At 55.3% G+C, this 12,387-nt stretch overlaps 3 non-coding genes across 3 annotated transcripts; 2 read left to right on the top strand and 1 right to left on the bottom strand.

The window, feature by feature from the left end:
- Positions 1 to 3,365: 3,365 nt before the first annotated feature.
- On the bottom strand, positions 3,366 to 3,557 carry LOC139053915 (U2 spliceosomal RNA). Its single transcript, XR_011510883.1, has one exon. It is a non-coding gene; the product is annotated as a U2 spliceosomal RNA (small nuclear RNA).
- A 5,358-nt stretch (positions 3,558 to 8,915) lies between these two features.
- On the top strand, positions 8,916 to 10,730 carry LOC139053911 (small subunit ribosomal RNA). Its single transcript, XR_011510879.1, has one exon. It is a non-coding gene; the product is annotated as a small subunit ribosomal RNA (ribosomal RNA).
- A 1,237-nt stretch (positions 10,731 to 11,967) lies between these two features.
- Positions 11,968 to 12,120, top strand: LOC139053914 (5.8S ribosomal RNA). Its single transcript, XR_011510882.1, has one exon. It is a non-coding gene; the product is annotated as a 5.8S ribosomal RNA (ribosomal RNA).
- Positions 12,121 to 12,387: the final 267 nt, after the last annotated feature.

Raw genomic sequence — 12,387 nt, 5'->3', positions numbered from 1 at the left:
ATGTGCCACTTGTGTCACCATGACATGATTTTTTTTGGGGGGGGGGTTCTCCCTTGATCCTCAAGCGAGTTTCACACATCACGCAGACGTCCGCATCTATCCAGTAATGATGCCATTTACAAAAATCTTAAACAACCGAGGCCCGCACCTGCTCAATCAACGCCAACTCAATTTAAGGAAGCTGATCGAAACCATCCAGTTTGGGAAAAGCTAATTTATGCAGTAGCATTCTTTTTATTATTATTGTGAGAGACGTGAAATACACACCACGAAATGAACGTCCGCTTGTTACCCTTTTGTTACTGCGGTGCGAAATCATCGCGCGTAATACCGATTCAATTTTGTCTTGTTTGGTGGTCTGTCAGCACTTTGTGTTCTTCAAGAAAATCAGCTACAGGCTTTTAAATTATGTGCGCGAAACTTTTCTCCATCTGCCACCCGGAACATATTTAAAGAAGAGAGAAAGCAGCCGGGGCCTTGAGATTTCGAAAATGCCGCGCTCTGAAATTTTCACATCAGCCATTGGGAAGATAATTATTATCCGTCACAAACAAAAAAAAAAAAACAGCTTTGAAATGAGCATTGATAGTGGCCACGTTTTTTCGGGGCATGTCTTGATGAAATAATTGCAGTTCAGTTCGTTGGTTCAATTGCATTTGTTGGCTCCTTGCAGCATGTCTAGATTTCATCTTTTTCAGTATTCCTAGTGTTCTCATTGTAGTATGAATAACCTGCAGATTTTTCGTTGTTGTTGTTATGCGTTATACAATGCTGAGCGATGTTTTTCCTTTCCTTGAAGCTAGCCATAGAAGTATAAAACTTTCTATAAACTCATTACAATAAGAATCCAGCATACGGTTCATCATCGGCTCGATAAACGTTCGGGAAGTGGCGACTTTTAATGCCGTGATCATGAAGCTTAACAGCAGAGCGTGTTCATCAGATATGCCAGGGGTGACGTAACGCAAGGCGTGAATCGAATCTAAGATTGAAATGGCGTTCTGAATTCTTTTGGTTCCAGATAGAACAAACAAAAATATATAAAAAAAGCATGTCATTGATTGTCATTCAAACCTCAAGAGCGCGTGGAGAAAGTGTTCCGGTTTACATTCGGCAAATCGAAATGAACGGCTAAAATTAACCTATCGTCTGGTTTCATGCGGGAGATCACGTGCGCACGCAAATTTCTTCGTACGGGAATTTTATGAAGTGAAGGCGGCTACAGATCATTTCCTTTGTCTAGTTCATGTTCGTAGGCGCAAATTGCAAACGTAATACTTGGAGGAACGTTTCCACTAATCTACAGGGGCTCTCTCATTTCTCCGATTGCTCGCAAACACATTGCATTGCTAGTCGTGACGTTTCACAGTGACGTTTCACCATGCCCGTCGAAGTTGATTACCAGTACCGCGCCAGCGTCGACCGGCCGGCGAAGCGACGAACTCAGCAGCGCATGCGCGAGGCCCTACAACACCCCAACCGAGCTACCCTGCTTATCGGAGAGAGCGAGTGCGCGTGAACGCGGGCTCGTCTGACGATCTGGATTAAAGAAAAAAAAAAAAGTGTGTCCGAGATATTGACAAAGACAAGTGGTCGCTGTCGCTCTGAGTCTTAGCGCGTTATAGAAAACGTGGGATGGCGGTGCTTCCTCGAGGGTCTAAAAGTACAATCTTCGAACTAGCGCTCCCGGCGGAACGTGGAGCTAGCATCCTTCTTCTTGGAACGGTTTGCAATGGACTGCTTGAATGTGCCGACCACGCGTCACGGGTCGCGTATAGAGCCAACGTTTGGCAAGAACGCGTCTAGCACAACCGATCGCGGTTGCGATAACCCATCGTTGGTAGCGAAAAAAAGAAAGAAAGAAAAAAAAAACACCTACCCGCAGCTTGTTAGCAGTAACCGTAAATGTGGTTCTAAATATAGGTTCGCTGGTCACTGAAACTTTCTCATAACGCACACCACTGTAGTCCAAAAAGAACAAAGCACGCACAATGGATATGATACAGCCGTCACCGCATGATTTCGCGTTTTCCTTATTGCATTACTTTCGTGGGCATGCGCGCTAGGGCCACGCAGGCCAGGAGGCAAGGGGAAAAATAAATAAGAAATGATACGCGATCCTCAGCATTGACTTGGCTGATGTGGCACTCGCATTTATGTTCTTTACCTTAGGCGAGCGCAACGCGCCAACTGAACTCCAATTTCCCATAACGGAAATTCGTATTTGGCCATTTGGTTGTATTTTTGGCTGATGTTCGCGTTTTTCGCCCGAGCATGCGCTTCACTGCGCCGCTCGTTGCCCCTTCAATGCGGCTTCACTGCCCTGCAGGCGTGTTCTGCGTCAAGCCGAACCACCAGGCAAAAAGCCTGGGCGCCGCCATCTTGTTGAGAGCGGCGCCGGGGACACAATCGCGCCTAGCTCATTGAGTTTTCCCCCAAAACTGAACGAAATAGCCTTATTTAAATGAGAAAGATGCCGCGAGTGCCGCAACGAAGGACCTTAAGGATTACCGAAGGGTAACTGAGGGCGACGCGACGAGCTTTGGAAAGAAGAATGATGGGTGTAGCGCTACGGGGGATAAGAATAGAGCAGATTCGGGGGGTGAGCGAACAAACGCGAGCTAATGACACCTTAGTTTAAACCAAGAAAAAGAAATGGGCGTGCGCAGGGCATGCAATGTGGGGGGAAGATCATCAATTAAGGGTTACCGACTGAATTCCAAGAGAAGGGAAGCGTAGCACGGGGTGGCGGAAATTTAGGAGGGCAGATTAGATTAGGAAGGGCGCAGGCACTAGACGGCGACCGTGACCGGGCTTACACGTGACCGGGGTGCTTGGAGAATAATGGGAGAGGTCTTTGCCCTGCAGTGGTCGTAGCCAGCAGGATGATGATGACGAAAAGGTAGCAACAGGTATTCATAACATACAGGTTGGAAAGCTGAGGCACCTCTGAACCCTTGAATATATTTCGCCACACTTGGCCATACGACAAGTTTGTTTTCGAGGCGCTCGGTCCCACTGCAGCGAAAATGTTGCCGGAAATCGGGCACTCCATTTTTGTTTCATAGGGAACCTTTCTTCCACTAGGGCAGCGGATTTTCGCAGGGCGAGCTTGCTGTCGTTTACGGATCAAAGCGATAGTGAACTCCAAAATGCAGTGTTGGCTTTGAGTGGGACTTACATTGATTGCAAAACCCACGGCTAATCACCCTTCCCCCCCCCCCCCCCCCCAAGTGGCTCATTACAGCAGACAATCGTTCAGAAACACCGGCATCGTTGCGTATAGTATGGGAATGGTGCGTGTCACGTGAGTGCTCGCTTCGAGCTTGTGTTCTTCATTTTGATTGAATGAAGTCTCACCTAAGTGAGCGGGGGCCGATCCCGGAGGTAGTGCAATACCGGGCCGACCTGCGGCGGAGGTGAAGCAGGCTTCAAGCACTCCGCCAACTTCCAAAAATAGGTTTAATATCGTGGGTCCATATAGAACCCGTATCAGATATTAAGCTGATAAGAACAGATACTACACTTTGATCTTAGCCAAAAGGCCGAGAAGCGATGTCTTTCACTTCACTCCATTGTACCACTGCCTTGTGGGTGCCCTGGCGACATTGGTAACCTCAGCAACAGCGTGGGCAATCTTATAAAACCCAGCCCGTCTAGAGACTCTATGCTCTCTATCTCGCGAATCAACTCGCGACGCCTCAGTCTTTCACTGTTAACGAAACGCCGTCGCGTAGAAACGAGACCCGAGCGCAAGCTTGTTCGCAAGGCAAAACCAACGAAGGCAACCTCGTAGAAAACGGAACAGGCGAGCGGAAAACACGCGCAAGGGGAATGCTTACTTCCGTCTGAATGCGACCGCTCAAGGCGGCTTTCTTTGAGGCCTTCGTTTCAAGCCCGTGCGCAAGTGTAATACACTACGCGCATTTCCCTCATTTCCTTTTATTTACCGCAAGGCCCACTGAAAGTTTTCATACGGCACAGGCCGGGACGGATTGCAACGTGTCGATTCGACCGCTAGAATTAGGTAGCGCGCCTCATGTACGAATGAAAGAGAATGAAAAAAAAAAAATAAATAAATATAGAAAAGGCTGCGCACTCCTTCCAACCGGAAACATAGAGGGCAGGAAGATCGCCATGTGGAGCACAGGTGTTGTTAAAAAAGAAAGAAAGAAAGAAAGAAATAGCGCTACCCCATCATCTTTACCGTGTGCGTGTATACACACACACGCACACATATGCACGCGCACGCACGCGCGCGCGCGCACGCACACACACACACACACACACACACACACACACACACACATACGCACACATGCTAGCATAGCTTAAGCACAGCTGGAAAGCTCAGCCTTGCGCAAGAAAAAAGGACCACGCCCTTTCGCAAGCCCCTTTGAAACTTTTAAATGAGAAACATGTGTACAGCGAGGTCGTTCGAAACTGGCGCGAAAACGCATCCGCGCCATCTGTGTGCGGAACTAGGAAAACCTACGGCCTTCGCCATACAGAAAGAAAGGTAGATGGCGCGAGCTAACGCTCCGTTGCATACTAAGAACGAGAGCTAGTGAATAATGGCAGAAACGTCTTGGGAAGAGAGAAAAAAACAACAACAACAAAAAAAAAGAAAGACACGCAAGTTGTTGGCTCGCGCAAGCATTCTATTTTACAGCGAGTAAAGAGCATAGCAACTTCTCACAAGAGCAGCAAGAAAGACAAGAAGAACGTGAGAGAGGGGGAGAAACAGGCGCGTTTCTTTGGAATGCAGAGCATGCTGCACACACTATGAAGTGCCAAAGAGACGGGGAAAGCAGATGGCGCGATTGTGTATGTCCTCAAAGCTTGAAAACAATTTCTAAACTACAAGGTGTGCCGAAGTCCGCCTACTCTCATCAGGTTGCTCCCGCCTCCAATTGCATTTAAATTAAAATTACAGTCGCCTCAGAGGCAGAGAGAGAGAGAGAGAGAGAGAAAATGTGTACACTTGCTTCGCGCAGCTGCACCCGTTCAAATTTTACAGCAACAAGAGCACTCCCGCAGGCACAAAGTCCGCTGCCGCGTCCGCCGGGGCGGAATGCACTCGCTTCCGTAAATTGTCGTGCGGCAGACTGCTGCATCGTAGCACACCTGAAACCGCGCAGACGTCAGCGATCGCCGCGAGATCGCTGCGAGCGCTAAAGTCCGAAACCACGTCCGCCGGGGCGGCGGGAGCTCGATACCCCTTCACGAAACTTCTGCGTGTACACCGCCGCACGGCCACGGCGGAGTCGCTGGCATCCTGCGCGCAGTTGCATTGCGTCGCGCCGGGAATCGTTGAAGCCCCACGCAGACGTCGGCGTCGGCCCCGACCTGGCTGCGAGCGCTCGAAGAGACCAAGTCCGAAGCCACGTGAGCCGGGGCGGTGTGAGCGCGACTAAGTCCGAGACGACGTCAGCCGGGGCGGCGTGAGCGAGACCAAGTCCGAGACTACGTCAGCCGGGGCGGCGTGAGCGAGACCAAGTCCGAGACTACGTCAGCCGGGGCGTCGACTAAGTCCGAGACGACGTCAGCCGGGGCGTCGAGCACGCCGCGGTCGCTTTTCCCACTCTTACTCGAAAAATGGCGAAGGGGCCGCGCTAGCGTGCCTTGAATCGGTGAGCGGCGGTACCGCGGCGATCGCGAGAGCTCAAATCGGCCGTGCCAAGGCCAAATATTGGCGCTCGGCTCGGCGCAGTACGCCGCCTTGTCGCACGAGTACGGCCCCGTGGAGGTCTGGTCACTTATCGCTGCTCTTATAAGGGGCCGTACCGCCCTGGCCGACGTTGTACCGTAGTGCCGTTTTCGGCTTGCGCGTGTTCGTGGTGGTGTCCGCGCACCGCTCCGCACTCGAGAATCGTGCCCACGACGACGCGAGCGCTCGGAAGAGACGCAAGTCCGAAACCACGTGAGCCGGGGCGGTGTGAGCGCGACTAAGTCCGAGACGACGTCAGCCGGGGCGGCGTGAGCGAGACTAAGTCCGAGACTACGTCAGCCGGGGCGTCGACCAAGTCCGAGACGACGTCAGCCGGGGCGTCGAGCACGCCGCGCGCGCTTTTCCCACTCTTACTCGAAAAATGGCGAAGGGGCCGCGCTAGCGTGCCTTGAATCGGTGAGCGGCGGTACCGCGGCGATCGCGAGAGCTCAAATCGGCCGTGCCAAAGCCAAATATTGGCGCTCGGCTCGGCGCAGTACGCCGCCTTGTCGCACGAGTACGGCCCCGTGGAGGTCTGGTCACTTATCGCTGCTCTTATAAGGGGCCGTACCGCCCTGGCCGACGTTGTACCGTAGTGCCGTTTTCGGCTTGCGCGTGTTCGTGGTGGTGTCCGCGCACCGCTCCGCACTCGAGAATCGTGCCCACGACGACGCGAGCGCTCGGAAGAGACGAAAGTCCGAAACCACGTGAGCCGGGGCGGTGTGAGCGCGACTAAGTCCGAGACGACGTCAGCCGGGGCGGCGTGAGCGAGACTAAGTCCGAGACTACGTCAGCCGGGGCGTCGACCAAGTCCGAGACGACGTCAGCCGGGGCGTCGAGCACGCCGCGCGCGCTTTTCCCACTCTTACTCGAAAAATGGCGAAGGGGCCGCGCTAGCGTGCCTTGAATCGGTGAGCGGCGGTACCGCGGCGATCGCGAGAGCTCAAATCGGCCGTGCCAAAGCCAAATATTGGCGCTCGGCTCGGCGCAGTACGCCGCCTTGTCGCACGAGTACGGCCCCGTGGAGGTCTGGTCACTTATCGCTGCTCTTATAAGGGGCCGTACCGCCCTGGCCGACGTTGTACCGTAGTGCCGTTTTCGGCTTGCGCGTGTTCGTGGTGGTGTCCGCGCACCGCTCCGCACTCGAGAATCGTGCCCACGACGACGCGAGCGCTCGGAAGAGACGAAAGTCCGAAACCACGTGAGCCGGGGCGGTGTGAGCGCGACTAAGTCCGAGACGACGTCAGCCGGGGCGGCGTGAGCGAGACTAAGTCCGAGACTACGTCAGCCGGGGCGACGAGCACGCCGCGCGCGCTTTTCGCACTCTTACTCGAAAAATGGCGAAGGGGCCGCGCTAGCGTGCCTTGAATCGGTGAGCGGCGGTACCGCGGCGATCGCGAGAGCTCAAATCGGCCGTGCCAAGGCCAAATATTGGCGCTCGGCTCGGCGCAGTACGCCGCCTTGTCGCACGAGTACGGCCCCGTGGAGATCTGGTCACTTATCGCTGCTCATATAAGGGGGCCGTACCGCCCTGGCCGACGTTGTACCGTAGTGCCATTTTCGGCTTGCGCGTGTTCGTGGTGGTGTCCGCGCACCGCTCCGCACTCGAGAATCGTGCCCACGACGACGCGAGCGCTCGGAAGAGACGGAAGTCCGAAACCACGTGAGCCGGGGCGGTGTGAGCGCGACTAAGTCCGAGACGACGTCAGCCGGGGCGGCGTGAGCGAGACTAAGTCCGAGACTACGTCAGCCGGGGCGACGAGCACGCCGCGCGCGCTTTTCGCACTCTTACTCGAAAAATGGCGAAGGGGCCGCGCTAGCGTGCCTTGAATCGGTGAGCGGCGGTACCGCGGCGATCGCGAGAGCTCAAATCGGCCGTGCCAAGGCCAAATATTGGCGCTCGGCTCGGCGCAGTACGCCGCCTTGTCGCACGAGTACGGCCCCGTGGAGATCTGGTCACTTATCGCTGCTCATATAAGGGGGCCGTACCGCCCTGGCCGACGTTGTACCGTAGTGCCGTTTTCGGCTTGCGCGTGTTCGTGGTGGTGTCCGCGCACCGCTCCGCACTCGAGAATCGTGCCCACGACGACGCGAGCGCTCGGAAGAGACAGAAGTCCGAAACCACCTGAGCCGGGCCGCGGCGGGAGCTCGACGCCCGTCACGCAACTTTGGCGTACAAGCCACCGCACGGCCGCGACTGAGTCGTCGCCACCGTCCGGCTGGCTGCACTATAGCACGCCGGGAACCGGGAAAGAACCGCGCAGAGGTCGTCGTTTTGCCGCGGCGTTGGCGCGAGCGCGCGAAGAGACAAAGTCCGAAACGGCGTCAGCCGGGGTGTCGAGCACGCCGCCCGCGCCGGTCGCACTCGTGCTCGGAAACGGCGAAAGGGCCGCGCTAGCGTGCGGCCCCGTAGGGGCACAGAAAGGCGATTGTTCTGGAAACCGCGCTGTCCATAGGCGAGAGATTGCCGTTCGCGCATTCGGTCGACGCGCTGCGCTTTCACGACTTCGGCATTGCGCTGCCGACGTAAGCTTTCCATCTCGCTCGCGGCGCTGCGAGGCGGCACGATTTTCGCCAAACGCTCGTCGAAAGTGGCACGAGTACGGCCCCATGGAGATTTGGGAACTTATCGCTGCTATTATATGGGGGTCCCAGAGAGCAGTCGCCCCCAAAAGCGACCTGGGTGTTTGATATGCGGCGGGCTTCGTGCCCGTCAAGCGTGTCCCCGGTATCGCTCCCGTGGATCCCACAGCTGACGTCTGCAGCCTCATCCGCTTGATGCGTTAGGGGCTGGTTGTCGGACGACGCTTTCTCCACGATATCGAGTTGTGTTCCGCATCGTCCTCGGACGAGTCAAATGCGAAAGCGCCGAAGGCGCGGGCGTGACCCGTCGCCTGGCGGCTTTGCCGTCTCGGCTACGTTGCAAGTGTCGGTCGGTCCACCTGTGCTGCGGGCTCAAGAGAAACCGCAAGCCGTGATCGAGTCGACACAACCAGTCTATCGAGAATGTTGCGTGCTTCTTGCCGCGTGGCGATACCCGGCCCTTCGGGGAGGGCGCCGTAGCGAGCTCGAACGCCGTCGTCTCGGACTGTGCAAAGTGCTACTCTTTGCAAGAACGAAGCGTGCTGGGGCGCCTGAAGGTGGCCTCGGCATCGCAAAAACGGCGTCCGGCCTGCTTGACAGGCGGGACGCGCAGTTGAACGATTACCTGGTTGATCCTGCCAGTAATCATATGCTTGTCTCAAAGATTAAGCCATGCATGTCTAAGTACATGCCGAAATAAGGCGAAACCGCGAATGGCTCATTAAATCAGTTATGGTTCCTTAGATCGTTTCTTCCTACTTGGATAACTGTGGCAATTCTAGAGCTAATACATGCAGTGAGCCTGAAGCCCTTTGGGCGACGGGTGCTTTTATTAGACCAAGATCGATCGGGTTTCGGCCCGTATTGTGTGGTGACTCTGGATAACTTTGTGCTGATCGCATGGCCACGAGCCGGCGACGTTTCTTTCAAGTGTCTGCCTTATCAACTTTCGATGGTAGGTTACTTGCTTACCATGGTTGTTACGGGTAACGGAGAATCAGGGTTCGATTCCGGAGAGGGAGCCTGAGAAACGGCTACCACATCCAAGGAAGGCAGCAGGCGCGCAAATTACCCACTCCCGGCACGGGGAGGTAGTGACGAAAAATAACAATACGGGACTCTTTTGAGGCCCCGTAATTGAAATGAGTACACTCTAAATCCTTTAACGAGGATCAATTGGAGGGCAAGTCTGGTGCCAGCAGCCGCGGTAATTCCAGCTCCAATAGCGTATACTAAAGCTGCTGCGGTTAAAAAGCTCGTAGTTGGATCTCAGTTCCAGACGAGTAGTGCATCTACCCGATGCGACGGCTCGGACTGAACATCATGCCGGTCCTTTCTTGGTGCACTTCATTGTGTGCCTCGAGAAGGCCGGTGCTTTTACTTTGAAAAAATTAGAGTGCTCAACGCAGGCGAGTCGCCTGAATAAACTTGCATGGAATAATAGAACAAGACCTCGTTTCTGTTCTGTTGGTTTTTGGAATACGAGGTAATGATTAAGAGGGACAGACGGGGGCATTCGTATTGCGGCGCTAGAGGTGAAATTCTTGGACCGTCGCAAGACGAACTACTGCGAAAGCATTTGCCAAGAATGTTTTCTTTGATCAAGAACGAAAGTCAGAGGTTCGAAGGCGATCAGATACCGCCCTAGTTCTGACCATAAACGATGCCAACCAGCGATCCGCCTGAGTTACTCAAATGACTCGGCGGGCAGCTTCCGGGAAACCAAAGTGTTTGGGTTCCGGGGGAAGTATGGTTGCAAAGCTGAAACTTAAAGGAATTGACGGAAGGGCACCACCAGGAGTGGAGCCTGCGGCTTAATTTGACTCAACACGGGAAAACTTACCCGGCCCGGACACTGGGAGGATTGACAGATTGAGAGCTCTTTCTTGATTCGGTGGATGGTGGTGCATGGCCGTTCTTAGTTGGTGGAGCGATTTGTCTGGTTAATTCCGATAACGAACGAGACTCTAGCCTATTAAATAGGTGCGGGGTTCCCAGCACCTTACAACCTTCTTAGAGGGACAAGCGGCTCCTAGCCGCACGAAACAGAGCAATAACAGGTCTGTGATGCCCTTAGATGTCCGGGGCCGCACGCGCGCTACACTGAAGGAAGCAGCGTGTCTTTATCCCTGTCTGAAAAGACTGGGTAACCCGTGGAACTTCTTTCGTGATTGGGATAGGGGCTTGCAATTGTTCCCCTTGAACGAGGAATTCCCAGTAAGCGCGAGTCATAAGCTCGCGTTGATTACGTCCCTGCCCTTTGTACACACCGCCCGTCGCTACTACCGATTGAATGATTTAGTGAGGTCTTCGGACCGATGTCCGGCGCGGCCTTTCGGTTGCGCCGGTCTGTTGGAAAGATGACCAAACTTGATCATTTAGAGGAAGTAAAAGTCGTAACAAGGTTTCCGTAGGTGAACCTGCGGAAGGATCATTACCGGATTGTTCGAGGGTGACGAGCGCCATTGTTTCTACCCCGTGTGGGTGAAGCAGCTCGCTGCGCCCGACGCTTTCCGCCGCTGGCCCCGCTTGGACGCGGGGACGGCTATACCCGAACATGCCGGGGATTGCCCGAATTTCGAAGGGCGCCCCGTGCCAAATTTGTTGCGCCCAGTGGACGCCGGCTGCAACCTTGGACGGTTGGCTTGGCCGCGCCCGCGGGTAGAAACGGCGTAACGCACACTGTTGGGTGGGCTTTCTGAAGTCCGCCTCGGCACTCTTGCGCGGAATGGGAGTAAGACGACCCGACCTGCTGCTCTTGCCCAGTACGAGGGGAACGGCGAAGCGTGCGGTCGGTCAAGGAACTGACGGTCGAGAGCTAATGCCGCTGCCGCTTAGTACACACGGAACCGTGGTGCGAGCGCTCTCCCGTCCTCCGCGGCAAACGCTGCCGAGTCTGAAAAGGCTGGCGGCTGCCGGTCGCTTCCTGCGGCGAGTGTGGAGTAACGACCCGACTTTGTTGCTGCCCAAGTACTAAAGGAACGGTGCGGCGCTCGGTCGGTCATGGAACCGGCGGTATTGAGGGTGCGGCTGCCAAGTACGGAAGGAACCGTGGCCTAAAGCACTCTCCCGTCCTCCGCGGCAAATTCCACCGCGCCCGAAAGGGCCGGAGGCTGCCGGTCGGCTCCCGCTCGTGACGCGCGAGGTGTCGAGTTCGCGGTTCAATGCGACGACGTCTGCAGGCTATTTGCCCGCCGCCGAGGGAAAGGCGGCGTTGCTGCGAAGTACCGAAGGAAACGCGGCTTTGCTACGTCGGAAGCGTTCTGCGGTTTGCGGACTTGTGCGCTTTGGGAAGGCGCCGCACGTCGAAAGAGGAAGTACGGACAGACGAGGGACTGTAATCCCGTATTCGAACGCACTTGCGGCCAGGCCCTTGCTGGCTTCGTCTTCCGCCTCAAGTAGACTTGTTGTGGCTCCGGCGCAGAGAGCCGTCCCTGGCACTGGCCGAGTGGCTTTGGAGAGCTGCGCGAGTACGCGCGCGCCAAGCTCTTGTCTTTCGTCTCGAGTAGGCTGTTGGATCAGCAGCGGTCATGCGGAAACGCGTGACCGCCGAACGAAAGAGCGAAACAGGAGTAGCGCACGCCGAAAGGCGCTCTTCGAAACCACACACAGGGAGACGCCACGTGCCTGAAACACTGGTTGTACTGTACTGAATTGAACAAACTATTTTTCACGACTCTAAGCGGTGGATCACTCGGTTCTCGGGTCGATGAAGAACGCAGCCAGCTGCGAGACTTGGTGTGAATTGCAGGACACACTGAGCACTGATTCTTTGAACGCACATTGCGGCCTTGGGTCTTCCCTTGGCTTCGTCTGTCTGAGGGTCGGATCACATATCAAGAGAGCCTTCGGCGCACAGGGAACGTGCGTCCGTCGACTCGTTTTGACCGCGTCGGCATCATGGACAGTACGTTGAGCGCTGAAGCCACGCGCCAGCAACCTCACGAGAAGGAGACGGTGGCGAGCCGTCGTGCCAAATCTTCGAAGAGACGGAAACGAGGCATTACTACTGCAGCGTGACGAGTGCGCGCCTCTGGCAAGACCGCCGCAGGATGGAGTCGGATACCTGCAGGGAAAGAGCGGTCCAAGCTCGA

The sequence above is a fragment of the Dermacentor albipictus genome, unplaced genomic scaffold (genome assembly GCF_038994185.2).
Source record: "Dermacentor albipictus isolate Rhodes 1998 colony unplaced genomic scaffold, USDA_Dalb.pri_finalv2 scaffold_352, whole genome shotgun sequence".
Classification (NCBI taxonomy): domain Eukaryota; kingdom Metazoa; phylum Arthropoda; class Arachnida; order Ixodida; family Ixodidae; genus Dermacentor; species Dermacentor albipictus.
Note: the sequence above shows the minus strand (reverse complement) of the source record. Positions and strands in the feature narration are given on the sequence as shown.